Here is a 10,495-nt window from a genome sequence, read left to right on the forward strand (position 1 = left end):
GATCTAATGCAGGACTAATAAGGTAAGTTGTATTTTTTTCCTTCAACATGCTGTGCCTGTTTCAGATGCAAATAAGACGTCAGGAGTCGGCCTGAAGAGACTTAAAATAAAAAATATTCCCCCAGATGGGAACATTTAGTTGTAGGAAAATCAAGCAGTCACTTGGATGGTGTAACAAGTTAGGTATGAATGTATTACCTGTGCCAGCTTAGTGAGATGCATGTTTACATCACATAACAAACACGTGTCTGCCATGCTCAGGGCTTAGAGTCTAAATTTCTGATGAGAAATAAAGTGGTATCTAGACAACCCCAGAGAGTGATATTCCATATATCCATAAGCATTAGTAGCATTTCTAAAAATTATCAAACATCCAACAAATCCTTTAAAAACAAGATATGCTAACATGCATCCAGTTTAGCGGAATTTCTAAAAATGATAAACAGTGCAACTTCATTCACCTGAAATGGAGCACAAGACCCTTCTGAAGGAATTCATATCAATTCCTGCAAAAGTTCTGTGGACTCTTGAAGGTAGCACAGAACTAAGTGTTTTTTGTGTGTGTTTCCAAAGAGGTTTTAGCCGAGCCTTTGGCCTCTAACAGACTCTCCAATTAAAATATGGCTTAGAAACTCTACCTGCCTACTTGAAAAAGCATCAAAACTAGAGAATGCTTTTCACGGGTGTGAAAAAATGAAAACAAAATCACATTCTTCTCTTTGCAATTCCCTTTCCCCCACCTTCCACTTCTATTAAATACTTCAGCATCATTGTGCATAGGTGCAGAGACCACTACATATCTAAAAAAGGAAAAAACCCTCAAATATATGGGGATGCACTGGCAATCTTGCTTTTGCGGAAATCATTTTGTTTCCTCCAGACAGAAGTGTCTCACTATTTTCAGCATTCTCATTTAACAGGCAGTTTCCACTGACTTTGAAAGGGGTAAGCTTGAATCTAAACTCTTAAACAAGAACCAGGGTTCAATTTTCTAGTAATGAAAATCCCAGACAGGTTTTTCAACCTACCAAATCGTTATATTTTTAATTCACCCTTCTTTCTCTCTCCACAAACGCTAACATCACCACCCACAAAAGAAAAAGGCAATCCCTCCAATGTTCCCCAAATGTGCGCGGCTGCTAGCTGGGAAGCTGTGTAGAGTTTTGTAATGGAGTGTGAACTGCTGCCCGGGATCTGGGCTCATGTTCTATCTCCTAACCAGTAAGAAGAGAAGGAGGACAAATCCACTGAGCAGGAAAAAAAAAAAAAGAAAAAAGAAAAAAAAAAAGAGAAAATCTTTCCTCCTCATTTATAACCGCTCATGGATGCAGCACTGACGAGGGTCGCCAGGTGCCCAGGGTGCCTGCCAAGCGGCCCACTGGCCAGCGTGTTTCCGCGCCGGGCCGGGTCCCCGAGCTCTGCAGGTGTCCGGCCTGCCTGGAAAGGAAGCGGCCCCGCCAGGTAGTGGGATCGGCCGCCGCGTCCCGTCCTCACCCGTGGCCCGGAGGGGGTGACATCCTCGATGTGCCCTCGGCCCAGAAAACGCGCCGCTTCCCATGGAGGGCGTCGGCGACAGGAAGGACCTCCCCTGCTCCTTAGCAAACATTAGGGTCGCAGTTTCCTAAGAGACGCGACTGGGATTGGGGGAGGGGGTCCAGGCAGAGACTAGTGCTGGGGGCAGAGGAAGCGACACTAGGCTGCAGGCTGGTGTGGAAGGAAAAAAGGAAGCCCCAGAAATAGCCACAGATTTTTCCAGCGGGAGTAGGCCCCCCCGCATTTTTCCTGGACTCAACGATGGCACCCGGCACCGAGCCCCCCACTCGCGCGAGGAAGGTGCACTCCACACTGACGGATCCCTGTAAAACACACGCCCCGCCATCGGAAGGACCAGGAAAGATAGGCGCCCCCATGGCAAGGCCCTGGCCCCCTTCTTTCCTGGGCGCCTTAGGTGGTAGTCGGCCACACCAAAACCGCCAGCCAGGAAAGGGCCAGGGCTCAGGGCTTCCTGCTGCCCCCTTGACTCCAGTGTCCTCTGCCCAGGAATTTCAAATCCGCAGAGCAGGGCGCGGCAGGCGCTTCCACCAAACACCCCGCCTAAAGCACCCCAGGAGGCCGCCTCCTGGCCAGCATCCCTGATGCTTTGCGGCTGCTGGGGAAAGCAGGAACCCTAGTTTCCAGGCTTCCCCGCCAGAGAGGGACTGGAAAGGCCATAGAAGGAAAGTTCCTCATTCCATAGGGGAAGGATGCCAGAAGAGAGAGGGCAGAAGGTGGGGAGCAGCGTCGGGAAGATGTTTCTGGCTTACGAGGCTTATACCATCCAAGTCCCGGCGGTGCTATAATAAATAAATTCACCCCAGTATTCCGGGAGGCCAAGGCAGGAGAAGCACTCGTGTCCAGAAGTTTCAGACCAGCCTGGGCAGCGTGGTGAGACCTCCGTCACTAAAAAAGACATTTAGTCAGGTGTGGGCCACGGCTGCAATTCCAGCTACTCAGGAGGCTGAGGTGAGAGGATCTCTTGACACTATAGTGAGTCATAAGCTTGTGCCACTGCACTCCAGCCTGGGTGATGGAGCAAGACCCTTTCTCATAGAATAAATAAATATATAAATAAACTCAGACGCCTGGGTTGGGACGTATTCCTACCCTCCAAAACCTAATATAGATGCATATCAGGTCTTTCTAGCACAGCGCTGCAGAGACAGCCACTACACGTGCTGGGTGCTGCTTGACATGGCCAGTGGCTCAGTAAGAGGAGGAGTAGGAGTGAAGGAGTGGAGAAAGAGGAGGAGGAAAAGAGAAGGAAGAGAGGAAAAAGTAGAGAGAAAAAGGGAGGAGGAAACAAGAAGAAGAGGAGAGGAGGAGAAAATGAGAAGATAGTAAGAATAGAGGAAGAGGAGAAAATAAACAGGAGAGGAGGACAACAGGACTAGTAGCAATGAGGATAAAATGAAAGTTGGGAGGAGGAGAGAAGGAGGAGGAGAAGAGGAGGAGGAAAAGAAAAGAAGGATGAGGAGAGGAGGAGGAAAAAAGGGAAGAGGAGGAGAAAAAGGGAGGAGGGAGAGAGAAGGAGAAGCAGAGACAAAGGAGGACAGGAGGAGGAGAGGAGGATGAGGAGAAGGAGGATCAGAGGGAAATGAGAAGGAAGAGAGGAGACAGAGGAGAAGGAGCAGGAGGAGAAGAGGAGGAGGGGGAAAAAGGAGGAGGAGACAGGAGGAGAGGAGAAGGAGGAGGAGAGAAGGAGGAGGAGAGAAGGAGGAGGAGAGGAGAAAAAGGAGGAGGAAAAGGGGAGAAGGAGCAGAGGAGGAGGAGAAAAAGAAAAGGAAAAGGAGGAGGAGGAAGAAAAGAGAAGGAGGAAGAGAAGAAGAAAAAGGAGGAGAGGAGGAGAGGAGGAGAAGAAGGAGGAGGAGAGGAAAAGAAGAATGAGGAGAGCAGAAGAGAAAAAGGAGTAGAGGAGGAAGAGGAGAGGAGGAGAACGAGGAGGAGAAGGACAGGAAAAGAATAAGGAGGAACAGAGAAGGAGGAGGAGGAGCAGGAAGAGATGAGGAGGAGAGGAGGATGAGGAGAGGAGAAGGAAGAGACAAGGAGGAAGAGAAGAGTTGGAGAAAGAGGAGAAGGGGAAAGAAGGAGAGCAGGAGAAAAAAGAAGAGAAGGAGAGGAAGGGGAGGAGAGGAGGAGGAGAGAAGGAGGAGGAGAAGAAGGGAAACAGGAGAAGGAGGAGGAGGAGAAGGAGTAGAGAAGAAGGATGAGAGGAGAGGAGGAGGAGAAGACAAGGAAGAGCAGATGAGGATAAGAGTAGGAGGAGAGGAGGAGAGGAGGAGGAGGAGAAGAGAGGAGGAGATGAGGATGAGAGGAGGAGGGGGAGGAGAGGGGGAAGAGTAAAAAGAAGAGGAGAGGAGAAAGAAGGCGAGGAGGTGGAGGAGAGGAAGAGGAGGTGGAGAGAAGGAGTAGAAGGAAAGCAGGAGGAGGAAAAAGAGAGGAGGAGAGAAGGAGGAGAGGAGAAGGAGGAGGAGGAGAGGAGGAGGAGAGAAGGAAGATGAAGGGAAGAAAAGGAGAGGAGGAAGAAGAGAGAGGAGAAAAGGAGGAGGAAGAAGAGAGAGGAGAAAAGAAGGAGGAAGAGAGGAGGAAGTGGAGGGGAGAAAGAGGAGACAAGGATGAGGAGGAGGAGAGGAGAGGGAGGAGGAAGAGGAAAGGAGGAGATGGAAAAGAAAGAGAAAAGGAGGAAGAGGAGAAAAAAATTATCACTTTGTGGCATTCAGTAATTATGACTATTGTAATGGCTTTTGGAATAAAGTTTAAACTTAATAGGAGAGATGGGAACAAAGATCAAAGATCCAGATTATTTCAGAGCTCAATTTCAGAGCTTAAAAAAAAAAAAAGATATGTGGTAATACACCTGCGGACGTTGCCAATGCAAAACAGTTGCATTATTTTGGTTATGGATCCAGCCATGTGTCACCATACACAATGTATGCAGTGCCTAGGAGAGAGCAGAGAGCCACAACACTTAGATGCTGGGCCCAGTGAAACATCACAATCTCTTTTTGGTCAGAGCCCAAACAGTAGAGGAGAGCCACATCACCTAGTTTCTAGGTCCAGCAATACATCACAATACCTTCTGAGAGGAAGACCAAAGCAGAAGCGCCACATCACCTAGGTGAGAGCACCAGAGATACGGCACAATGCCTTCTGTGGGTAGGGCTCAGGAAGAAGAGGAAAGTTACATAACCTAGGGGCTACAGCCAGCTATATGTCACAATCACCCCCAAGGGTCAGGGACAATGCATGAGAGGAGAGTCACATCAAGTAGGTGGTGAGCAAAGCAATATGTAACAATCAGAAGAGAGTGTCATCTCCTACATGCTGGGCCATGAGATATGTTACAACATCCCCTATGGGCAAAGCCCAGGTAAGAGAAGAGATAAACATCAAATAGTTGATGGGCTAAGAGATACTTCACAATGCCCCCTGTAGAAAGAGACGAGGAGAAATAAATCAGATTGCCTGTGTGCTGAGCCCAGGGATAAGTCAGTTTTTCATCTGTGGACATGGCCCAGGCAGGCGAGGAGAGTTACATCACTTAGATGCTGGGAACAGAGATATGCAACAATCTCTTCTATAAGCAAGACCCTGGTAAGAAAATAAAGATACATCAAATATTTATGGACACACAGATGCCCCCTTTTTGACAGAGTCAAGGCAAGAAAGTCACATCAACTTTGTCCTGGGCCCAGCAATAGGTCAAAATACCTTCTGAAGACAGGGCCAAGGCAAATGAGTAACACCTTGGAGCTGGGCCCAGGATATATGTAACAATCTCCCCTGTGGGCAGAACTTAGGAAGAAGAGAAGTGTCACATTAGCTAGGTGCTGAGCCCAGGGATATGTCACCATCCCTCCAGGCAAGAGATGAGAGTACATTACCTGGGTGAGGAGTGCAGGGAGATATCACAATCCCCTTTTTAGGCTGGGCCCAGGCAGAAGAGTCACATTGCCTAAGTGTTAGAATGAGCGATGTGCCACAATGCCCCTTCTGTGCAGCACCAAGGTAGGAGACAGAACTTACATCACCTGAGAGCAAGTCCCAGCGATATGCCACAATACCTCCTGTAAGAGGCACCAAGGCTTGAGAATAGACTCATCTCACCTAGGTGCTGGGTCCAGCAATATATCACCATTCTATTTGTGAACCAAGCCAAGGCAGGAGAGTCAAATCAGGTGTTTTGCTGAGGCATATGTCACAATCACACCTTCAAAAAATCCACGGATGAGATTATCAATCCCTCACATGTTCTGATTCTAGGTATGAGAGTCAACATGTCTTGTATGTTGTGTGAAGTACATAAGTCATAATCTCAACTGTGAACTGGATCTGTGCAGCAGCTTCTCAAAGTTTTCTGGGCATTGTGTCCCCTTAGATAAGTCACAGCCTGACACGTGTGCTAAATTATGGTTTGAGGGTCAACAAATCCATGCATAACAAAAATCCATGTATGAGAGTCAACATTGCAACTTTTTACTGCCTCTAGATATAAGATTCAAAACCTCAACAGTGGGCCATGCTCATGTGAGAGGACAACAATCTTTACTCTTGACTGTGTCTGCTTACTAGTATTACAATCTCACCTTTGAGCTGGGCTGTTAGTACACTCTCTGTACCACCCAAAGAATTTATGAGATACGTGGTTTGGCTCTATGTCCTCACCCAAATCTCATCTACAATTGTAATCTCCATGTGTCAAGGCAGGAAGGTCATTGGATCATGGGACAGTTTCTCCCATACTGTTTTCGTGATAGTGAGTGAGTTCTCAGGAGATCTGATGGTTTTATAACTGTTGGAAGTTCCTCCTTTATTCACTTTCTCCCTCCTGCCACCTCGAGAAGAAGGTCCCTGCTTCCCCTTCTGCCGTGATTATAAATTTCCTGAGGCCTCCCCAGCTATGTGGAACTGTGAGTCAATTAAAGCTCTTTTCTACCTAAATTACCTGGTCTTGGGCAGTTCTTTATAGCAGTGTGAAAATGAACTAATACAATATGATATGCATGAGAATTGCAATCTGCATTAAGACCTTCATGCTGATATAAGCCCATGATTGTAAGTGTCACTCTAAGCTCAGATATGAGAGTCAACACCTCCCCAGTTGGCTGTGTCTAAATAGAAGAGTACTCATTTGCCTATGAGCTGGGTTTAGAAATGGGTCACTATCACATAAGTGTCCAGATGTTCACATATGACTGACACAATTCCATCTGCAGACTGTGTCTATGTGTGAGATTCAGGATCTCACCAGTGGGTTGTGTCAATGTGTGAGGATGACTATTTTAAGGATTGGCAGGGTGTGCATACCAGAAACATAGTATCTCTTGTGTCCGTGGACCTGTGATGACATTCTCTGTACCACTTGAGGGCTTTATACAATATGCAAGAGAGTGGTGAACCTCTGTGACCTTTGTACAAAGAGGACACCCAGGATTTTACCTTTTATCCTGAGCCTAGCTGTAAGAGACAGTATCTCTCTCATTGGCTAGTTCAAGGTATAAGAGTCATCATCACATCTGTGAGCTGGGCCAAGATATATGTCACAATCACTCTTCTAGATTGGGAGTAAGCAGGAGAGTAACATTACCTGGGTTTGGGGCCAGATGTATGTCACAATCTTCTGTGAGGGCGCAGCAATATGTCACAATGATCTACGTATTCAAGACTCAGTCAAAAGAGCCTCACCACCTTGTCGCGGGGTCCAGTGATGTGTCATAATCTTTTCTGTTAGGAGGGTGCAGGCAGAAAAGAAGAGTCACGTTTCCTAGGTAGTGTATGCAGATATATGTCACAAGGCCCCCTGAGGGCAGGGCCCAGGCAGGAGCCTCTTATTTTCTAGGTGTTGGACCCAGTGTTATTTCACAATACACCAAATATTTGGGGCCTGGGAGAAAGGAGAGTCACATCACATAGGTGCTGGGCCAAATGATATGCTATAATAACCCTCTTTAGCAGAGCCCAGGCAGAAAAATAAATGTGTCACATCAGCCAGGTGATAAACAAAAAGATATGGCATAATACCCCTATGGGCAGGGCTCATGCAGAAGAGTTGCATCACATAGTTGTTAAGATAGGCCATATGTCACAATACACAATTTATGCTGAGCTCAGGCAGGAGAAAAGAGTAACATTACCTATGTGCTGGGCTCGGCGATACATCACAATACCTCCTTGGTCAGAGCCCAAGAAGTAGAAGAGAGTTACCTCACCTAGGTGCTGAGTCCATCAATATGTCACAGTACTCACTGAGTGAAGGGCCCAATAATGAGGATTGCATCATTTCAGTGAGGGGCCCAGAGCTATGTACCCATACTCCCTGTAGGTAGGGCTTAGGAAGAAAGAAGAGAGTCACATAACCTGTCACATAACCTAGGCAGATGAGCCCAGCCCTATGTCAAAATTACAACAGTGGTCAGATTCCAGACATGAGAGGAGAATCACAACACTTAAATGTTGGGTGAAGGAATATGTCACAATCCCAACTGGGGACAGAAGCAGAAAAATAAGGAGAATTACACCATCTAGGTAATGGGCCCAGAGATACATTGCAGTGACCCCTGTGGGCAATGACCAGGCAGTAGAATCACATCACCTGTGTGATGGGCCTAGGGATAATTCACTCTACCTTCTGTGGGCACAGCACTGGCAAACAAGGAGAGTCACAACACCTAGGTGCTGGAATCAGAGACACGTCACAATCTCTTCTAATGGCAAAGTCCAAGTAAGTGAGAAGAGTCACATCAAATAGTTCATGAACTTAGAAATATGTCACAATGCCCCCTGTGGGCAGGGTCCAGGCAAGAGACTCACATCATCTAGGTGCTGAGCCCAGCAATATGTCACAAAGCTTTCTGAGGTCAGGAGCAAGGCAAAAATGTAACATCACCTTACTATTGGGTCCAGAGACACATCACAACCTTTCCTGCAGGCAGAACCTAAAAAGAATAGAAAAGTCACATCAACTCAATGCTGCGCCCAGTGATAGGTCACAATATTCCCTGTGAGCAGAGATCAGGCAGAAGTGAGTCACATCACCTGGCTAATTGGTGCAGAGATGTCACAATGCCTCCTGTAGGCAGGGCCAAGTCAAGAGAGTTACATCACCTGGGTTCTGGACCCAGCAATATATGACAAGAGGCCTTGTGGGAAGAGCATAGGCAGGAGAATCACATAACTTGGGTGTGGAGCCCAATGTCACAATGCCTTCTGTGCACAGTGACAAAACAGAAGGGTAGACTCACATTAACTGAATATAAGGCCTAGTGACAGTGATATGTCACAATGTTGTCTGTGGGAAGTGCCAAGGCAGTGGACTAGAGTCCCATCGTGAAGGTGCTGGGTTTAGCAATATGTCAAAATTCCATCTGTGGGTTGGGCCAAGGCGGAAGTGTCAAATCACTTAGTTGCTGGACAGAGGCATATGTCACACAGTCTCAATGCAGAAAGATACAGGTACAAAGTTAAAATTCTTGCATATGACCTAATTCTAAGTATGGGAGTCAATATATCCTTTATATTGGGCCTAAGTCATGAGTCTTAATGGTGGACTAGGTCTGTGCGTGGGAACCTCGCTTTCTTCTGTGCACTATGCCTCCTTAGTAGAGTCACAGCCTCACAGGTGTGCTGGATCCTGGTCTGAGAGTCACCAGCCTACCTGTGGACTGGATCCACATATAAGAGTCACTTTTTCAAGTTTCAACTGCATCTAAATGTGACATTCAGAACCTCAAAAGTTGGCCATGCTCATGTGGCAGTATGACAATCTTTATTGTCAACTGGATGTGCATACAAGTGTCAACATCTCACCTGTGCTGTGCCTTGTCAGGAAACACTTTGTAGCCCCTGAGGGCTTTATGCATGAGAGTCTCAATATGCTCTGAGACCTCCCTGCTGGTCTCAAAGTTCTGGTATGGACCCATGGTTATAATTTTTACCCTAATCTCTTGTCTCAGATTCACCTTCTCTTCAGTTGGCTCAGTCCAAATAGAAGTGTCCTCACCTACCTATGAACTAGGTTTGGAAATGAGTCTCCATCCCAACTGTAGCATATGAGAGAAACAATTCCAGCTGTGGACTGTGTCAACCTGTGTGATTCAGGACCTCACCGGCGGGCTCTGTCGACGTGTAAGGGTGAAAATCCTAATGGATGGTAGGGTGAGAATATGAGAAACACAATCTCATTTGAATGCTGGGCTCTGTGGTAGCATGTTGTTCCTTTCTAGGGCTTTATACAATGTGTGAGAAAGTAGTGATTTTCTATAACCTTCATACAAAGAGGAGACATGGGATCTTACCCGTTTCTCTAATCCCAGCTAAAACAGATAGTATCTTTTCTGTTGGCTGGTGTGTGGTAATACAGTCATCACTGCAACTGTTAGCTGGCCCAAGATATATGTCCCTACCTGTGGGTAGGGAGCAAACAGGAGAGTCACATCACCTATGTTTTGGGCCAGGAATATGTCACAATCTTCCCTGACAGAAGGGACCAGGCAGAAGAATAATATCACCTGCGTACTTAGCCACGAATATGTTACAATCACAATCCCTTACTGAAAGCTGGATGCAGGATGCAGGCTGCAGAACCACATCACCTTGGTAATGGGCTCAGCGATGTGTCAAAATGCTTTCTGTGGGCAAGGCCCAATTAGGAGAGACTCATCATCTGTTTGCTGAGGCCAGCAATATGTCACAATTTTCCCTGTAGGCAGTGTGCAAGCAGAAGAAGAGAGCCACATCGCTTAGGTGATGAATGCAGAAATATGTCACCAGGTCTTCCGTGGACAGACCCTAGCCAGGAGCCTTCCATTTTCTAGGTATTGGGCTCAGCAATATGTCACAATACCCAAAACATGTGGGGACCAGACAAAAAAAAAAAAAAAAAAAAGAGACTCACATCACCTAGATGATGGGTCAAGTGATACGTCACAATCTTCTTATTTGGCAGGTCCCAGGCAATAAA

Source organism: Gorilla gorilla, chromosome 20, assembly GCF_029281585.2.
Source record: "Gorilla gorilla gorilla isolate KB3781 chromosome 20, NHGRI_mGorGor1-v2.1_pri, whole genome shotgun sequence".
In the NCBI taxonomy this organism is placed as follows: domain Eukaryota; kingdom Metazoa; phylum Chordata; class Mammalia; order Primates; family Hominidae; genus Gorilla; species Gorilla gorilla.